At 44.1% G+C, this 21,100-nt stretch overlaps 1 protein-coding gene across 5 annotated transcripts in view; it reads left to right on the top strand.

The window, feature by feature from the left end:
* tead1b (TEA domain family member 1b) overlaps positions 1-21,100 on the top strand; it is an 83,024-nt gene that overhangs the window by 36,443 nt on the left and 25,481 nt on the right. The window lies entirely within an intron of this gene.

Here is a 21,100-nt window from a genome sequence, read left to right as displayed (position 1 = left end):
GTGAAATAAAATGATCTTCAGTTTGTGATTTACAGCCAAAATGTGACAAAGAGACATTAAGATTTTAGTTTGTTCACTTGGAGCCACACTCAAAAAATAACGGGCGCTACCAAAGTTTCATTGAGTGAGGCCACTTTTGGTTCCATGAAGAACCATTTTTGGAATAAAGATGTGAGCTTTAAATGTATAAAGAACGTTAGCATCAAAAGAAAGATTTTGGGGTCTTCACACTCACACATGTCAATGTCAAACATGGTTCTTTCTGAAACCAATAGTGTTTTTTCAATGGCATCGCTCAAAGAACCATTAACAGCACCTTTCTTTTTAAGAGTGTACAAAGTTAATGATGCTAATAGGCAATGTAATGTAGAGGGTTATGGAAGCATATGGTGAATCATCACACATTTGCTTCAAATGGCATCAATCGTGCATAGACTTGCTAATTTGCTCTGACACTAAATGGCATACTGTTATTTGTAAATATTGCCAGTTTAGACTAATGATAATCGTGTAGAGAATTACTGATCCAAATTCAGTTATGAAGTAAGCATTACAGAGCCTTACAATGTAGTGTGGTGTACAGTAATTGTTAGTGGTGTAACCAATAGATAATCCATGGTCCGTATGGATTGCCACCTGAACCAACACAATTTAACCATAACAGTTTTAGAAAACAGTTTTATCGCCATGGAAACATACAGACTGAGCAGTTGTCTGTTACATGAACGAAGCTATGGATAAAACGGGTACGGTCTGAAAACACTGTGCAACAAGAGCCATAGGGCAACACATCTGCAGTTAAAATGACTGTCTCACTTTGGTCTGTTGTTTCTTATTTGCTAATCCGAAAAAAGATCTGATCTGTGACTCAAAAAACATGATCTGATCCAAACCATTAGTTTTGTGATGTTACAGCACTAGTAATTCTGTGGTAATATAAGCTTCTAGCTAGCTACTTATATTACTATATTAATATTGTCAAACTGGTGCATTGGCACCTTTCTTTTAGACAAGCTCATCTGTTTCACATACCACTAGAGAGCAGATCTCATGTACATTATAATCTGAAGTGGTGTTCAAGTGTTCAAGTGGCGTATGTGTGTGATTAATTCATTTCTAATGTTTTGTTTATGTTCCCTATAATTAAGTGCAGGTTTTTCTATTGTATACATTTTTAACTAAGCATTAAGAGTGGCTGTACAAAGGAAATGCAAGGTCATTTTTACAAGTCACATGGCATTAAATTATCACTATGTTTGAAAAGATCTGTTATCGGCTCAAGGTTAAAGACCTGAAATATGGAGACCGCAGGCTGACTTTTGGACCACAGTCTGCTTTTTCACTTTTATCACTGGACATCGGTTTGGCATCAGTAAGACACTACACTCTTAACTTTGGACAGACATTGAATTTTAGTTGAAAATGAAAATCAGGTTGATGTCAAAACCCTACATTAGACAGACATTATTGGATTGAGGTTACCTGACATCACAACTTAAAACCAACTGAATGTCAACGTCAGCTGTTGTCACTACTCTACATCCAATTAACCTTGGCAGAAGTCGTTGTCCTGACCTTAATTTTTGGTCACCTGTCGTCAAAACCTACATTCACCCAGATAACAACTTTTATTGATGCTGGGAACTAACCTCCAGCATTAGGGTTATGCTACATGCTACAGATATGAACACCTGAATGCCATAATAGCCTGTAACCAGCACCTTGACCTCACAGCAGTAAATAGTCACTGTATTTCTTTCCTTAGCCTTCCCTTCATGTCTCCTTCAACCAAACCTGTCGCACCGTTTTCAGTAAAACATCTGAAAATGTGCTGCATCTTCAACAGTTGCTTTAATGAAATTCGCTTGCTGGCGGGCTGTCTCTCCAGAATGCCACTGGAGCTGATGAGATCCTCTTCAAGTGGCCCTCTCCGCTGATGGAGGATGTTGATTGGCCTGGGACGCCATGATTATTTTTTGTTTTAGGGAGGCGAGGGTTCCCCCCACCCCCCCACACTCCCACCCTCGGACGTCGGCACGATTCACGCAGCCTCGTTATTGTTGTCCACCGGCCCGTTCCTCCGATAGGCTGCAGACCGCACTTCTCATGGCATGTGTGAAGTGTTGGGGGTTGTGGGGGGAGGGTGAGGCTCAGGTATTTTATTGAGGAGATTTTGTGTGTGTGTGTGTGTGTGTGTGGGGGGCGGGGGGGGTTCTTTGCACATGTGCAGTGAGAGCAGCTCTCTGCACGAGACGCCGTCCTGAGTGCCCTTAAGCCCTTTGTTCCCCCGGCTGAATGCAGTTAATTAGCAACAGTCACTATAGCAACTGCCTCTCGCTTCAAAACAATGTCTAATTTTTGCGGCTAAGCTTATCATACTGTTTACCTGAAGGGCTCGCTGCCCCGAGTTGTGCCGGCGCTGGCTCCCCGCCCAGCCTTCGAGGTTAATTGTGACAGCAGCGAAAAACATCACAACAGCTGCTTTGTGGCGAAGAGGAGCTGTGGAAAAAAAAAAGGAAGAAAGTAGCGAGTCCCCCCTTTCAAACACCCCCCCCCCCCACCGACAGCAAAGAGCCAAAGACACGGACGGCACTTACATAATTCACCTGCTTTGCAAGCCTCCATTCAGCCTGGCCGCAGACAATTACATACCCTCTGGAGTACATCACCGAACACATGACCAGATGTGAAATACGACAAGAAAAGCACAATGGGACATTGAGTTCCAAGAAAATGCATTTAATGGGTGTTATTGTGCATGCGGGAGCGCCTTAAGTCAATTTGCTTTGAATAATGCACTTCAATAAGTTGCTCTCTGAAGTTCTTTTCCGTGTCTAGTGTCCTCGCAAACCGCCTAAATTCTACTAGGTGCTTTTTACACTTTCTCAAATCCAGGTTCTGACTGATGGATGAAACATCTTCCCTGAATTACGAGTTGTCCCTTAGCTGTATGTCACTCCCTTGCTTTTAGGAGCACTCATCAAAATTCAGGAAACAGCACCTCTAGCGGTTAAGAGGCAGTGAACACAACAGTGGAACCATTTTACCCCCTTTAGACCCGCCTTCCATTTCTCCACCGTTATCACAAAGCACACCTCTAAAATCTTAGCAATTATTCAGACAGACTTACTGTCTAACCGTGCGTACAGTGGTGGCATTTAGCCAGATTAGGCATCAAACTCCCATGTCTGAGGGGTGTGATGGTGTTAGCATTTTACCCAGATGTGTGGTGCTGCTGGGTAGCTACTTGGTAGTAATATTTGATACTTATAAACCTATCAGAACATAGAATTCATAGCTGCTATAGTAGAATAGTTGAGTGTATTCGCTGTCCAATAGTTCTTTGTAATGAACTCCAGTGAGGTTATCAATCACCACCTGTGTTAGTTAGGTAGCATCGTTGGCTGCAGCTGACCAGTATTACATATCTCTCAGTTCTCTAGGTAATCATTTTTTTTGTTGCCCACAGTGATACAGGGTGCTTTCCAGCTTCCTCTGTGTTTTTCTAGTCAAACAGGTGGAAATTGAGGTGGAGTAATGGGGCACTGAGGAGCTTGCAGGAGATTGGTGTAAACACCGTCAATGAGCCATGCTGGAGCGCTGTTTTTTCAGGCCCCTATACTAATGCCATCGCTAAAAGAATCTGATTTTATTTTATTATTTTTATTTTCACACAAATCACAATTTTGAATCAGTAGGAATAGGGAGAGAGAATCGACTTATGCTCCTTTAAATATTTGCAGTACTCTTGCTGAGTCTGCCGTTGTAAAGCAGTCTAAATATCACAATATGTTTTGGACGGAGCCTAAGGAGTTCACGCAGGCTGTTATGATTATTATGTGTGAAAGGACCATCTGTTTCAGGAACTCTGGGTGCTTTTAGGGGCTGCTATCAAGCCCCCGACCACCCGAGCAGTCTTTACAGTGCATCTGTTTGCTTTGAAGGTGGCAAACGCTAATCATGTCACCCATAATCATCACATTTATTTATTTATTTACATGCTTATTTATTAATTGGCTACCTGGACTCCGAGGACGGTGGCAGGAAGGAGCTTGGCGTCGGGATCAAGGTCCGGCACGTAATTGCCGACCGCAGGTTAGCGCGGTTGGTTGGCCGGGTCGCTTTGATGAGCCGTTTGTTTTAGCCCCATTACAGATATGCAGTGTGCTCAGTCATCTCATCAGGGCCGGGGTGGCCGGCTCAGACGGACACTAAGTGGCACTTGGTTTGCAGGGCCGCTGTGGATCGGTTAAGCGTAATGAGCGAGCCTGGCCCTCCCCCCGCGGGGCTGTAGCGAGCGCGGGGGTCCAGGCGCTGCCTCCCTCGCACCGGGCCGCCTCGCGCTCACACCGCCGCCTCGAGCCGGGGGCCACCCGCTGGGAGGATAATGAGGAATTCTGGGATCCGCTCAGGCTCCCTCGGCTACCTGCGTTTGCTTCCGAATGGAGTCTGTAGAACTTCGGCCCTGCGCGCACACACACATGCGCGCCTCCGACGTAATCCCTCGCTTTTGTCGGCACGCCATTGTGGGCTCGGTGGCGGCGGCGGCGTACTTTCGCGCCGGCGAAGAACACGTTTCCAATTACGGCGTGATTTACTGTGCGCCGCGCGAAGATGAGTTAGATAGCACCTGATTCTTTCTCGGCGCGGGGAGCCCGTTGGGTTAACATGCAGTCTTCCAGTTGTGTAGTCGAAATCATGGTGGCTATTTTTTTTTGTCATTTTTGCTGGTGACATGCTATTTGGCAGTGCATTGTTCACCTAAGGTGAATATACCCTAAGCGCACTGTTCCTAATGATTCCACAAAGCTAAGCGAGTGTGTGCCCATCTCCTTTTTCAGTCCTTGCTGTGTGAGAGTGGCCTTCAAATGAATATTTTCAAATCTCAAATCACTGTGGCCACCATGTTGTAGAGGCCTTATACTTCTAAAATTCCACCTGATTTTCCATTTTTTGCATTTATTAGAGCCAAAACATGAGCACGCCATGTCTGCCATTTTCCCCCTGCCTTTTACGCTCTGTAAAAATAAACTCATCGACATTTGGGTAAATCAATCCGTCATATCCTGTGGAAAAGTTTTTGCCACTTGTTCTCAAGTATGAATGTGCTGACATGATCATCACGCTTTTTTTGGAAATGATGACGGTGCGTAAGTTGAGTATGCTGAGATTTCTTAACCCGCACGATATAAGGTTTACAGACGTTCTGTAGTAAAATTACATTACTCCACCTCCCCATGTAAAGCTAATCCCATCTGATTATAGAGCTTTGGAGGATTTACATTGCATATAAAACTGAGAAGACCTAGACTCATCATAGACATCCTAGTCCTAGGTTTTTCTTCAGTGCCCCATCATGTCAAACCACACTGAATCTCAGCCATTGAATTATTCAGAAAGCTTGAAAAAGCACTGGAATTCCCCTTTAAGAGACGCATAGCAGTGGCAGAACCAGCCTGTCACTGTTTTTCAAGGCTTTTATTTCGGACTCTCCCGGTGCAGCCATTTCTGACAAAGCCCAATATTGACAGTGCTGTTGGAGCTTGTCAGCACCTGTAGTTTTTCAGCAACCAGTAAAACAGGGGAGATGTTTTGTCCATTTGGACTCGGCTCCTGAGGCAGGGGGAGAGGGTAGTAAAAACATATGGTCCCGTCTGCAAACTGTTCCCCAGGTGCTGGGCACTCTTTACCATTCTCTAATTTCTTCCTGTTTGTGGTGCAGACAAATGGCTTTAGCTACTGAGGTTTTGTTTTACAGTAGATCATGGTGGACCCCGCAGTTACTTTAAAGGAGAAGTTGCAGAACTGAATTGCTGCGTTTCTCGTCTGCGTTAGGCAGACGTTTGTCGGACACTCGCTTTAATCACTGAGCTTGTGTTGGGTTAATGTACGGCAACATGGGTAGTAACATTTCATCAGTTAGAGACCTTAGACTGAACAGTTAGTTTTAATTTATGAAGAAGGTTGTACTTAGTGGAAATTACACTTTTTGCTAGGCCTGTTAGCATCACACCAAAAAAAAAAAAACGGCTGATTTCAGTTTATTTGCGCTATTACCGCACTACACCTTTTACGCGTTGTTGCTGTCTACGAGATGTATTTTGATGATTTTGAGTAGAGAATGACCTCTCCATGACTTCTTCATATGATTGTTAATTACAATTAATTAATTCATTACAAACAAATATTTAGGTACGCATTTGTAAACAGCAGTGAGTTTTCAGTGCCTGAAACACTGTAAAATGTATAACATTCCAGTCTGGGAGAAAGTAGGAACCACAGGATAGTGCCCATGTACTTAAATATGGAACAAGCTATATTATAATTTTTGTTGAATTTTTCTTTTTTCTCCCAATGTGGTACTATTGACACTAGGAGGGTAAAGACTTAGCACGTCTTCTCCGATACAAGCGAAGCCATCCACCGCTTCTTTTCTGGCAGAAACTGGCATTTCTGGGTAGCCGACAAACTCTGCAGAAAGTGCTGGGTCCCCAGCTCCACTGCACCAGCCAAAAAACACCTTTGCGGGCCAACATCGCTTTGGGAGTGATGAGGGGAGAGTGCGCCATCTAGCCAATTGTGCTGTCTGGGACTCCGGCTGCCGATGGCAAAGTGGCATGGCTCTGGATTCAGTAGTGCAACTCAGAGCTGCTAGGATGAACTTGTGTTAGAATTGTGTTAGTTATCAAGTAAATTATTTTTTGCCAATTAATGAAATAGTAACCCTAGTTTTTATTAAATTCCAACAGGTCAAACATTAAAAATGGACCTTGTTAGGAAATTGATAAACTAGGAAACTTTCATAGGTCATTGAAATATATTTTGGAAAACAATGTAGTGAGAAGTGCATATAAATGGGTCAGTCTATCAGTCCGCTCTGTTTCTCACTCCTTCGGAGTGTTTAAAGTATGTTATGTCCTGGCTTTGCGTGTCCACACAGGTTTGACATTCCCCTCACCTGCAGGGGAAAGCAAATGGTCTTCAGGTTAACTGACCCATCTCGTGCATGGCTACCCATCTTGAAGCAAAAGCCTGAGGTGTTTCTGCTTGTAACACTGTGAGATGTGATATTATTGACAGCTCTAAGGAGTTGTTTTTTGAGACTGAACGACTGTGGGGAAAGGTGTTTTGCCTCTTCAGATTTCATGGTCAGTTTTAGCTTCTGTTGTGTTGGATGGAAGGGCAGATGTGAAATACTTCTGAGATTTTTGTTTTTGTTTTAAAAGGAATCCCAAGGCTTGCTTATTTTCATCCGTGGGGTGTTTCATCCGTACTGTTATCGTCTGCGTCTGCCGTTTTGCTTTGTAAGGCATTTTGTGGCTCCAGACTTCGCACAGGCCTCCTCATCAGTATGGAATGTGGTGGGGAATCTCATATTGCTTTATTAGCAAACTGCATCATCTGTTTGTTGTGTGAACCGAGTGTGGAGGGCTTGTGAGGACTTTCCACATTCTAAGTGTCCAAACATCTGGGCTTCTTGTGAATGGCCATAGGCGCAAATCAGAAATTCAGCAACAGTCTTTTACTGTTGGCACTAATTATAGTAATATTAAACCAACCCACAGTTGCTGTCGATTATGTATTTTGTATAGCTTATTCTGTGTTTTACAGTGGATCCATTCTCTAGGAGCCAGGCTTATTTGAAAACTAAAACATTGGAGGCTGACTCTATGCATGCACTAAATTTGACTGTGCTTCAAGCCTTGATTGCAGAAATTTGCGGTGGGCAGGAAACGTTTGCATGTGAGCAGAGAGGAGCTTTCAAAGGCCGTTGCTCAGTGCTGAAGAGGTTGTGGAGTGTGTCCAGCAGAGCAGGCTGCCTGTGCAGCGACTGGTTTCAGGTTGCACTGCTCCCATTGGCTGCTTTTGTGTAACTGAAACAGGCTGCTCTGGGCCATTTAAAGACATAGTGGCGCTGATAATCTCAGGTCACCATAATTGGAATTAGGACGGCCTGAATCGTTTTTGCATGACCGTTCTTTTTGGCTTGTTGGTAAAAGCCTGCATTTAAGCTGTCACTGTTAAGCATATCATTTATTGAGTAATCATAAAGGCTAAACAAAATTATATAAAAAAAGAATCTTGCTTAATAATGCATTGCAATATTTCAAAATATTGCACTAAATTAAAAACTATGAAGCCTTTGAAAATACTTCATTAAAAATGTGTGGAGAAGAAAAATCTGTGGACAGCAGTGAATGTGTGTAAACCAATCAGGGGTGCCCAACACTGGTACTGGTGATCTGCATCCCTGCAGAGTTTAGCTTCAACCCTAATCTAGCACAACATATCCATATAATTAACGAGGGCCTTTGTGGACATCTGCATTTTAGAGCGAGGTGTGTTGGATCTAAACTGCCCAGAGTTGTAAATCTCCAGGACCAGGAATAGACTGATTCTTGATGACTGAGTCATCAAGAACAGGCTTCTCATTCTGCCTGATTTTAAAACTAAAAAATGACCAAATACAATGATCCGCTTGCTTGCAGTTTGACCAATGTGCAGAACAGGACCACAGAACAAGTCTGGCTGACAGAAAGCCCACTTATAAACGTTTAGATGTTATGATATTGACTCCAGTCACTGGTGACTAACAATCGAGCGACTGCTGTTTGCTTAACCAGATCGGCTACAACACTGACTATCAGACATTTCAGTCCAGCTGCTACTGGCTAACTGCTAAAATCCAGACACAAGGGTTGATGATAAAAACCCATGTCAGGCTCAAGTCACACAGGATTAGGATTAAGCCTCATACCTGAGAGCATAAGTGTAAGTTGAGTGAGTGGTCTTAGGAGTGTTTTTAACCAGTAGACTGGTTCATCCTGGTTTGCTTGCTCTGTCTTTCTGTCATCAACTCAGCATCGCTTGATTTGCAACTATGGTGGGCTTGTCTTTTTCCCACCTGTTTTCGGAGCGTGAAATCACCAATCATTGAGCTCCCACAGCCCTCTCACCCTGTGGTTCTCAATTATCATCCTCATTTTAAGATAGCGTCAACATTTTTAAATACCACAATAAACTGTATTATTCTTATACCGCCCAAGCCAAGTCTGGTCTCTGTTGTTGAGGAGTTTGGTGTGTTCTCCCCCTGGGTTTCCTTTGGGTACTCCAGCTTCCTCCCACTTCCCAAAAACAGATGAGGTAGGTGAATTGGCAATACTAAATTGCCCCCCTAGGTGTGTGTGATACTCAAAGGACTTCCGCCCTATTCTGGAGATATTCCCATATTGGACCCAATGATTCCAGGTAGGTTTGATGGACTGAAGATGGACTGCCAGTGTACTAAACCACTGTTCTGCAAAAAATACCTGTAACTTGGTGTGTCTAAGTCAGCCTTAAATTGTACTGAGATATACTCTTGAATGGCTAATCAAACTGAGCTGTTTCTTTTGTACATTTCCATCGGCGTGGGGAAGGTTTAGAAAGAAAATTCCCATGCAACTTGTAACTGCGAAGCTTGTTGAGGGAGTTTGACAGTGATGGAGGGCCGCAGCACTAAGAAGCAGAGAGGGAGCGCGGGGAGAAAAAAGCGATCCATCAGGGTCATGAAGTTTGGCTTTTCATTTACACATATTGGTGACTGCTAACAGGTTTCTCTTCATGTTCAGATGCGGGATTGATCCTGAGAGATTGAAAATATTGATTTAACCCCATGTCTGACTGCGTGAGTGCTGGGAGGTGCCAGCCGGCGGCGTGTTCACACATCAGCGGGACCGAGTTCCTCTGTTCCTGCGCTTCTCTTGGGACTTCTCATTACTCCCAGTGCTTCCCCTGCATTTCTCTCTCCCTCTTGCTCTCTCTCTCTTTCTCTCTCTCTCTCTCTCTCTCTGAGATAGCCGTTTCTCGCCCCCCGTGACCAGGCCTGCCTCAGCAGTAATGTATGTGATGATGATGACGATGATGCACTCACCGCCTCCTAATTGATAGAGCGAGGCCGTGGAAGGACTTGGCTGCGTTAATTGGTCCTGAGGGAGCCGGCGCAGGCCCGGCGAGGGGGGGGGGGAGTGGCTTATGCTGACAAACGCCGAAGAGCGGCCAAAGAGAGGTCGAACACACCGCTGCCTTGTCTTTCTCCCCACCTGCCGCCATGCTCTCGGGATTTACGAGGGGTCGTCTAATGTAATCCTCCCTGTCTCTCTTGGAAGGCTTGGGGTGGCCACCTGCAGATTTCTGCTGTTGGCTTGTCTGTTTGCACAATGGATGCTTGTCGTTAATCCTGCCCGCTGCCCCTGACTCGCCGACACTTCTCCTCTGGCTGAGCCTCCATAACGTAGGCTTTTAGCCCTCGCACCGGGTCACCTGGAGCTAACTATCGATTCCATTTTTGTGTTAGGAAACTTTCAATTGATTTTTGAAGGGGTATTCATTACACTTAAGGACAGCATTACGAGGAATTAATTGATCTGCAGTCAACTCGTCCAACTCGTAATAAGACCGATCATCTATTAGTCGGCCTTAAACACAGTGCTGTCGCGTCATGATTTTATTCCATAGTAAGTCATCCTACTGAAGTAGCTGCTCTCTGACCTGCGTGGAACGGGACTGCGACTATGTCATAGCAGAGAAAGCTGATCTATGCTCCACAGACTGGCAGAATACAAATGCCTGTTGAGTATTGGCTCTCTGCGGTTGAAAGTGATGGTCTGTTACCAGTGAATACTCGTAGATCCTGCCTGCATACCATGGCATTACTTGCCTTGCAGTAGCAGTGTCTTGGCGTGCCAGTGATAGAATGGCGGAGATTGTTGGTGGGCGTAGTTGCTTAATAGTGGTGTTCTTCAGGCCGATCGCCATTTCTGGTTTTTGCTAGCTGTAGACCGCAACCGCAAACTTTTCAGATTGCTTCCTCCAGGCCTGTCTCTGCTGTGCATCAGAGGAAGCTCATGTTTTGTTTTTTCTTCTCCAGCCGATCAGCCCTCGTCCTCGGTCTGCCTGATACAGGTTGATAAATGGCTGGGTCATTTCAAACTGAAGTGGCTATTGCTGCTTTAAGGTTTTCTTGCTTTGAGAGATTTTTCATTTCATGTGCAATGAGAATCACCTTTGAAAGATGAAGCTTTTGAAACAAAGTCATGAATAGAAATCCTTGGTTCAAGGGTGGCCAAGAATGAATAGGAGCGTCTGAAATGAATGCATTGTGGGCTAAGTTTGATCTTGATTGAGAATCACGACCATTAGAAGGCACAGGGATAAAAGTTGAGCTGAATAGCTACTCCCGAATCATAGCTTAGCTTGTGAAAGAGATTCAAGAAGATGCACATGGCCGTAGTACCAGTGGAGGATGGGGCGGCCTCCAAAGCTACGCTTGGGGGCGTGATCTAATGACATCCTGGGCAGGTTTGTAGCTTTACTGTCAGAGCTGCATAGTCATTACACTATCAGGCATTTACTGGTTGGTCTGATATCCAGCCAAGCTAGCTGTGGAGAGCATAACATTAGCTCATCTAAGCTAGCTAAATGCTCAACATCCAGAAAAAAAGAGAGGACAGAGCATCTCCAAAACATCAGCCAGGAACTGTAGGCTTTTTTGGAATGAAGAGGTCAATGCCTACAAAAAGTGCTCCAAGAAAGAACCACAAGTGAACAGGGTCAGGGGCTTAATTTAGCCTTAGCATCTAAGGTCTAAGTCCTTGAGAAAGTGGCATAGCACGAGTTTCTTGCTTTTCCTGATCAGGCAGACCTGATTCAGCTCACCTGCTAATTGCAAGGTTTAGTAGTAGAATCAGCCATGTGTGCAGGACTCCGGTCCCTCCCCTGCCCTATCTATTTTAACTGTGTTAAAACTAGTCCCACTGTGAGGAACCTTAGCTTAGATAGCTTTCAGTGTCTGTTATTTACATACTTCTAAATGTTGTAACAGTGACAATGAGAGAATAATTAACAGAGAGGGTGTGAATTCTGTGGATTATAAGCACAGATCAGTAATGAAAAAAACATTTATTTATTATTTTTTGGTAAAAATAGAGTAAGTCTTGGGAAAAATCTGTTTGTAAGTGGGTGTCCACACCTGTGATGCAGCTTTTATCATGTGCACTGAAAATGCACTTTACTCAGAACTCAAGCGAGTATTCCTATTTCGCTAATGCAGCTAGAATGAAGTTAATTTATGCATATAAAAGAATGGCTACCCCCAGAATCCAGAAGAGAAATTTATAGCTGCCTGTTTGCACAGCGCCGCTCACTGTGGCATCATTAGGTCGCTATTAGGAGTGGTTCTGGAAATAATTCATGATTGCTGGACTGCAAGAAAATTAGACAAAAATGTTAGAAGGTATTTCCAAAGACAACGCTTGTTTTCCTCTGTTTGGCTCTGTCGGCCATGCATGAAGACTCCCCTGGTGATGGGTTAATAAGGGCAGAATTATGGCAAGAAGATGGGCTGTGTGTGTGTGTGTGCATGTGCGTATGCATTGTGAAACATCATTCTATGCACTGCGGGTGGCAGATGGCTTTTAGGGGGGCTTCGGCCAACTCCAGACAAGCCCACAGTTCACTGGGTCATGGTGCAGAACGTATAGGCTGGGGCCTTCAGCCTGTAAAGGCAGAGTCGGTTGGGCGTCCAGCATTGTGACCCGTAAAGGGAGACTAGGGTGGGTGCAATGGTCACGGCAGTGGGCGGTGCCGCCTTTGGCCTTGAAGTCTTTCTTAGGGCTCTGTGCTCTAACGCCTGGAGCCCTCCCCCCAAAGTTCCCTTTTGGGAACTTAAGCCAGCCTTAATCGGCAGCTGGTTGGGCCAGAGTCAGATGTTGGATCAGTAGGCGTTATCCTGTGTCTCTCTAAATGGATTTCGGTGGCCGGGCACGCTCATCCCTTGTTCCCCGTCCTCTCATTATCGCCGAGAGCAGTGTCCGGCAGCACTGACCTGCAAAACCTCTTAAGCCACGCTTACTCAAAGGGTCATATTTACCATACTTCTCAGAACAAGAGCCCTAATCTTGAGGCTGTTTCAGCCTCCCTGCTGTATTGAATGTGATTACATATGGATAAGGGAGGTGGTTTGATATATTATTTTGAATCATTGCCCGCTAAGAAGCTTGATAGACGAGAGTCAAAGCAGGTGATTTAAAAAAATTGCTTTTAAGTGCACGTACCTGTGTTAAAAGACGTTAATGGCTGAAAATTAATTAAGGCCACATTCCTGAGAGAGAGCTTAAAAAAAAACTTTGTTGAGGAAATTCCTGCACACATGCAGTAAATTTGACTCAGTGAAAATAGTGAGTGTTTTATTCTTAGGTAGACTTGCAGATGTACAGCATACAAATGCAAGACACTTCAAAAACCCCAGCTTTGTCACCTGTTCAGCTTCCAAGGCACAAGTCCTGTTCTTTGTCTTCTTTTTAAATGGCCTCCCCTCCTGGCTAGCAGTGCTTCCTAGAATGGCGTTGTTCTTGGGAGTAAAAGGCTTCCTGTCCCCCCCTTCAACCACACACACACACATACACATACACACACACCCCACACACCCAAACTCAGCCAGGGACCCTCAGAGTGAATGCCTCCATATTGTTGGTTTTGTCCATTGTGATGCTAATGAATGCCCAAGACCCTTGAGTCATCTATCACGCATGACAGGAAGGCAGGGGTATTGTCTGAGCTTGACACCCCACTCTGGAACAGAACTGCGGCCTCCGCTGTCTTCAATGGACACAAGCTAAATAGAAAGACTTAATGTTCCTGTGCTAGCATGTTTGAGACTGACTGTACATCTGCGCTCTAGACAGTTTATGTAATGTTGCACATTACAAGCCGTTCGGGTGGTAATACCTTGATAACACTTCTAGGATAGATGTGAAGATACCTTTACCAAAGCCATTCACAGATGAGTTGCAGATTTCTTTTCGTTAATGCAGACAGTATCTCTTCATGCAATTGCATGTGTGTTAAAAAAAAAAAAACAGCCGCTCTTTGTTGGCGTTTAAACAGCCCAAGGTCTAAGGCATTGTCTCGGATAATTGCATGGCAGTTCGTTTACATCTAACAGGCATGTGGAGCCTTTCTGTGGGCTAAATAAGGTTAGCCGCTGGCAAAATTGCAATTGTGGTTCTTTTCCGTCGTGACAAGTGACACTTACGAAATTACAAGCTAATGAGAATTAATGATAGATTTGGAAGTGGGGCCGAGTTGAGGTGGCACTCTGCGGGCTGCCTGAAAGCTGCCTCTCGCGTCCCAGAGAGGAGGGAGCGCTCTCATGAGGGAAAAGCCACATGAAGAGAAGCTTTGCAAAAGTGTGCGTGCTCGCAAGAGCTCCGCCGGCTGACTCTGCCGGGCCTTGAGCTGGCGCAGCCCAACGCGAGCTGACATCATCCCTGGCCGGCAGGCCAGATGTGATCGTGGTTGGGCCTGCGTTAAACAAAAGTGCTGCTACAGGAAATGAGCGCTTTAAAAAGCGCTGAGCGAAAGAAAAGGAGAGGCGGCCACAGAGCGACGTGTTATTAGCAATCAAAGGATGCAACTGAAGCCATTAAAATGCTTTAATACGCAATAAGGTAAATGAGGGCCGCTGTTTATCGCATGGGCTTGCGTCGAGCTGCCGGCTTTTCTTTGATTAAATCATCTTCGCTTTGACATGCCGGCGGGGAGGATGATGGGGCTTTATTTGCCGTGCCCCCTGGGTGTGGAATCAATGGCAATTTTCCTTCGTCTTCCCGCAGAGCGCTAGAAGGGAAAGACGGATGTTAATGCTAGCAACGGCAACGATGGGGGATACGACTGAGGCAGTCCCAATTCGATGACCTGGGAGAAGGAGGAGGGGCGTGCCACGTGTTGCTTCGACTGGGCGTTAAGGCTATGGATTATGGACCAGGCTGTTATTCTCGAAACCCAAATCTGAGGGCTCCTATTGGAGGGTAGAAAAATGCATTGTTTTGCAGTCGTTTAATTTGGTGATGAGGGTGATTATGAACTGCACACATTTTCCCTTTTTTATTTACCATAATGACTTTTCAGTAGCCCTTCGGTTTTAAGACCTGGGCTCTCGCAGCAGACCTCAAGTAATGGGTGCGTCTAGACGGACTCATAATGATTACAAATGTGGACTTTTGAAATAAAAGTACAAATAAAGCCCCATCTTACCATTGTTTTCGGGTGTTTGGGCAACCCTGGGAAAGAACCAATAAAAACACAGAGGAAATAACTTGCCGCGCAGCGGATTAAAAGCGGACTAGTCGAGCTAATGAAATCTACACCCAAATGAAAGGAGTGTGATGGAACATGGTCAGAATGTGCCAGGGGAAAGTGAATGTGTTGTAAATCAGGCTGGCCTCCACTACAGCAGCAGGGGGTGGAGGTTAGAAGAGCGATGGTTGGTGGTGGTGGTGGTGGGGGGGGCTGGCTGCAGACGGAGCAGCTGTGTAAACCCCACCGATTCAGGGAGGGTCTGGAGGGAGGGATGAAGAGAGACGGGGCAGTGAACTATACTTTTCTATAAAGGCAGTTAACCGTTTCTTGCACTTAACTGACTTCCACAGGCCAGCTTGTTGCACCATGCAGATAATCAGTTCTCCGCCCCAGTTAAAGAGAAGTCCTCAGCCTGGCGGCTGAATTTAAACCCCTTCGGCATGACCCAAACAAAGCTGTAAGATATCCTCTCTACATATGAAGGCAGGGCAGGCAGAGGAAGTCTCTACGCCACGGTGGGTGTGCTGAAAGGCCCCACAGCAGGGAGCAAGGGAACGGGGTAGGCGGTGCGGCAGCCTCAGACGGAGGCGCCACCGAGAGTCGAGCTACACTTCTGATTGAATAGAGGAGTCAGCTGCTGGAGGCCAATCCTGGGAAGAGAGGGGTGCCTCAAGGTTCTATTGTGGGCCCACTGCCATTTGAGGGCTATTGATTTGGTACAGGACCTCCAGGGTCATTCAGAGCCAGAGAAGGTAGAAAACACACTTTCACTTTCTGCCCAAGGCCAGGGCAGGGCTCTTTTGGGGTTAGCCCATAAATACCTAATCCTTCCCCTGCTGTTTTGAGTGACGAGATGAACCTCCTTCATGAGGTTCACGCCCCAGCCCGTTCCTCTCCTAAAGGATCTGAATGGAAAGCGTTTGAGGTAGTCTTCGGACACTGTGTTTCTCTAAAAGCCCCCCATCTCCTGTTGCTGAGAGGTGCCATAAAAGAGTTGCTGTGTGTGTATTAGATGCATATTAGTATCACTCTTACTACTGACAAAAAGTATGTGTGTGAAAGCAGCTCCATCTCTCTCTTCCCCTGCCAAGTGCCCGGAAAGCCTGTAATAATAACAGGGAGCAGGCTTGTGGACTTTTAAAATGTACATGTGGAAGCAATAGGGACTTAACGTCAGGATGTCTGCCCGAATTGAAGCTGGATGGAAATCTTGGGTGAATTTGAGCTATCAGAAAAAGTTGCACTTGCTTTTTTGCAAATGAAAGGTTTAAGAAGTTTTGGTTGCTGCTTCTACTGTGCTTCTGTGCCAACCTCACAACTGTGCAAGTTTAGATTTTTTGATATTTCTGCTGATCAAAAAATTCCTGATAATTTGCACCAAATGTCCCAAAAACACCTTGGACTAAAATCTTTTTGACTTCCATTGGAGAACATTTTTGCTTCTCCTGTTAAGTTACATTTTTGGAAATACAAGGTTTTTGCTTAACAACAACTATATATATATATATATATATATATATATATATATATATATATATATATATATATATACATATATAGCCTAGACTGTGTCGGACAGCAGTGAGCCCTGCAGCCTTTGCTTTGAATTTGGTATTAGTGTTGTACATGGCACGTCCGTCCAGAAAGTTCCCCCTTTTTTAATACTTTTATTAAGAAATCTCCACAGGGGAGATCTCATTCCCAGTTGTCGGGCCACGTGTAGGGGCTCGGCTCTCTTTGCCTCCTGAAAATAAAACAGTAGTGCTGATTAGCTTATAAGACACAAAGTATTGCCCCATATAAACTTCATGGGGGGTGGGTGCTTGTGTCGCAGGGATTTGGGGGCTTTGAATGCTGCCTGCTTCTTTTTTTTCCCTCCTTTCTTGGGCTGTCTTTCTTTCTGCCAATGTTGTTTTGCACTGCAAACACGGGAGAGAAAGTGCGCTGGCCCAGTCCCGCTGAGCAGAGTGGCTTTTTTTTTGCCCTCCCTTTTTCTTTTTTTTTCTTTTTTTTTTTGAGCCGGTGAAAAGAATGAATTATTCAGCAGTAAGCATGCTTACAGCTGGCCGATTGTGAGCTTTGATCTAGGAATCAGGCGTCTGCATGAATAGCCTTATTGTCATGTTATGTGTACACAGTGTGTGAATTATTGAAAGTGGCGAGGGCCCCGGCTTCATCTGGGAGAGATTACAGTGCAGGCATGCTGGGGTGGCGGGCTGGAACTGCAAATCCCCCAGATGCTATTTATTTGTCTTGGGGTCACATGATCTCCAGCCGCCGGCGCGGCCTTAACAAAACGCTTTTGCGGGAAGTAGATGAGAGTGCCCTCACGCTTCAGCTCATCTAATACACACAAACGCGCGTGTGTGTCAAACATCCGTATGGGCCCTTCCCCGAGGCTAGGTGGCAGTTCACACCTGTCGGGCGGGGTCTTGCTGAAGTCTATGGGTCTGTTTTCATCCAAAAGTGGTCTGGCCTTGTGATTGATATAATATATCACAGGGTGCTTAGAGAAACTCTGTACTGCATACAGATCCTGAAATTTGATCGACAGCACCCTGTGCATCTGCTGAACCTTCCCGGATCTGTCATAGTGTCTACTAATCGACATTACTGCTAATACTCCTACTAAACCTTTAAAGTGCGAGTGAACTCTACATACATCTTCACACTCATTCTCCTGTATGTAGCGATTTGTTAAAACAAGTGATTTGTCCAGTTATAGACATTTTATGTTGAGAAACTCTTGCTTTCGTTGTTCTAAACCTGAACAGGGCGCCCCCAAGTGGTTAAATGTTCAGTTCTGCAGCGTCTGTAACTGTAACCCCAACTGATGATGAAATAGTGAGAATTTTGTCTTACATTATTACGCAGCAGTGGAAGGGGACCTTCCGTAGATTGTCTTCTGTTGGTTGCCGTAGCAACGTACGAAGTAGACAAGCCTCTGATTGGCTCTGTTCTACCCCGCACACTCCTCACAAACGTAAATTTGCTGAAAGGGCCAGAGACCCGCTGATATTGAGGGTGGATATTCTCTTTAAATGAGCCACTAATTTTATTTGAAGTTCACTTCACTTAGGATGATCATCTAAAGGTGGGGCTTTCACACAACACTAACCCACAGGTAGCACACAGCTAACATCATCGCTAACATTACGGCACACAGTGGGAATTAGTGCTATTGTAGACTAAATTTGTTACAGGATTGGATTTGGATTCATCCTTTTTCCCCTCTTATACCCAGGCCAATCTTTTCGGCTAATATCTATCTGATACTGATACCCACCAGTACTGTATCTGGCACTATAGACTATAGTGGTATACTATAGTGGTATACTCTAGAGATGGCACCAATATGCCATCTCTGCTCTTCTTCCATTGTAATTCATTGTTTGTCAGCTCACTGAAACAAGTGTACATTCTAGCTAACATGTAGATTCTACACTTTCAACTGGCACCACATTTGTGTTGTTCCCCTCCAATATCCCAGTGTCAGCCCAATTAGTTTTCTTAGGGACAGCAGTGTGCCTTAATGACTGAATCTCACTGATTGAAGCCTATTGGTTAATCAAAGTGTAGTTCAGGGCTTATTACATCAAGCGTGATCAGCAGAACATGGAAACGTTCCTTTTTTAGCCAAAGAAGTAAAGCATAAACACACACACACGCACATACAAGTATGAGAGGTTCTTTTTCACACGGCAGGTGTGTGTAATGGCAGAAGCTCAAGAGGCATTACCCGGCCCCGCTGGCTTTCATCTGACCCACCTGAACACAGCAAGCTCCCTCAGTGCACAGCAGGAAGGGGCTGCAGCCTGCTCGCTTCTGTGTCTGTGTGTCCATGTGTATGTGTGTATGTGTGTGTGTGTGTACCTTGCCACTACCAAGCAGCATCTGCAGTACTTCAGTTCACTGTTCACCCATGCAACTATCCAGGCTATACTCCACTAGACCGAGACCGTGGTATAGACACCCGATAGACTCACTGGTCAGGGTTAACACTCCAAGGCTTCACTCTTGTTATTTAGAGTTATCATTTTCTTTTTTTTTCTTTTTTTATGTCCTCTTCTATATTTTCAGCCTGCTTTTGCCCAGGCTAATTACAACGCAGCATTGAAAATGCAGTTTAATGTTGCTCCAAAGTAAATTGTGAGGGCAGAGCCTTAAAATTGTACTGGAAATCCACAGCGTGCCCATTTAAAAAGCTTATTATGCTGCATGGCCCTGATTTGAAAAAAAAAAAAATGAAAACAGTTCTATGACAACCATTGGATACAGCTGGACACATAATTAGAGTGGCTCCTTACCTATAATTTGCGTAATAGTTTTGGGGTAGCGGTATGTTATTAACATATGAAAAGGCTAAGCAGGGGTCATTGTGCCTCGCATCAGCAATTAGGGGTGGGAGAGCCGAGGGCAGAAGAATGTTTGGAGCTGCCATTAATTGGAAATCACTACAAAGCCATGCTTTAATTATAATTTAGTGAGAACAGCACTGCGTTAAATGAACATATTTCCTCCGCCATTATGGGCTGTAACAGTATGAATGTCGGGATCTGTTTCCTTTCATGGCGTGAGGCTTTGAAGAAATTGGCATTAAATTAGATTAATCTGAAAGGCTATAGACTTGGCCGGCTTTTTTCATGGTAATACCGCGCGCGGGCCGCGTTTGCATTTAAATGAAGCATGTTTGTTTATTCGCATGGCAGGAAACAGGTCCATGGTGCCTGTACACCGGTCATGAATATACACATAGTGAGGGCCTTACATTTTAAGGCTGCATTGAGATGGCTGAATAGGGTGCTGCGTTCTCGGCCGGACAATGACCCAGGGATGGGTGATATGACGATACGCTGGGGTTGTCTGGATAAATTACATCATAATATGTTGTTTGTATTGAGCTTAGCATGGATATTGTCAGTAATTTTAGAGTGCTGAAAAAACTGCATATTAAAAATCCGACAGATTTAGATCAATAATAGAGAGCCTGTAAACGACAACAAGCAGTGCATGACTTGCATAGCAACAGGTAGCTGATTGGATGTCAGGTGATTTTGCCCTGATCTTTATGTTTATCATATTAGATTCTGACCTATTTGAACTTGATGAAGAATAAAATGAATGATGAATGGTAAATTATGATGAAAAATTATGAAAGTAAATACTGAATAATTTGTAAGTACTAAATAATTAGTAGATACTGAATAATTCATAGGTACTAAATAATGAGTAGATACTTAAGACTTAGTAGAGAGAATATTTATTGCTTACTGAATAATTACTACTTACTGTATAATTAGTAAGTATTGTATAGGTATACTTATTCAGTACCTACTAATTATTCAGTACTTACTATAGGTACTCAGTACTTACTATAATTATTATAGTAGGTACTAAATATTTCTTACTTACTGAATAATTACTAGATACTGAATGGTTATTGTGGACTGATTAGTAGGTCTACAAATTAAAGCTCAAAAATAAGCCTGGTGTTCAAGGGGCTAGAGCATTAAATCCTTAAAATAATTAGTCTTGTTTAATCACATTATTTTGCGTGGTTAGTTGTGATTAATCATATAAATATTTTGCATTTTTTAAGAGCTGCATAAGTGGACATAATAAGCTTCTACAGAATGTATTTACTGTAGACATGCACTGATGCAGGATTTGTGGGCTGAGGCCAATATATGATATTTTTCACATGTGTATCTCCCACTACCGTTTCTGATACATTTATTAAATATAGACGTTTTCTACATTGTGGCAGTCAAGCAAATTTCTGTCTTCCAAGTTTTTGTGCAACAGTGACAGTCATCACATGAATGATAAATGTCAGCCATTGTCAGTTTGAAATATTTAAATGTAAAACAAATTTCTGTCCAATGCCATAATTTTCTACCCATAGCTCCACTGATGATTTGGTTACGATATCATCATACATTCTTTGTTTATTACTTTCAGTAATAGTATTTTTTCTGTT

Source organism: Salminus brasiliensis, chromosome 17 (assembly GCF_030463535.1).
Source record: "Salminus brasiliensis chromosome 17, fSalBra1.hap2, whole genome shotgun sequence".
NCBI lineage: Eukaryota > Metazoa > Chordata > Actinopteri > Characiformes > Bryconidae > Salminus > Salminus brasiliensis.
Note: the sequence above shows the minus strand (reverse complement) of the source record. Positions and strands in the feature narration are given on the sequence as shown.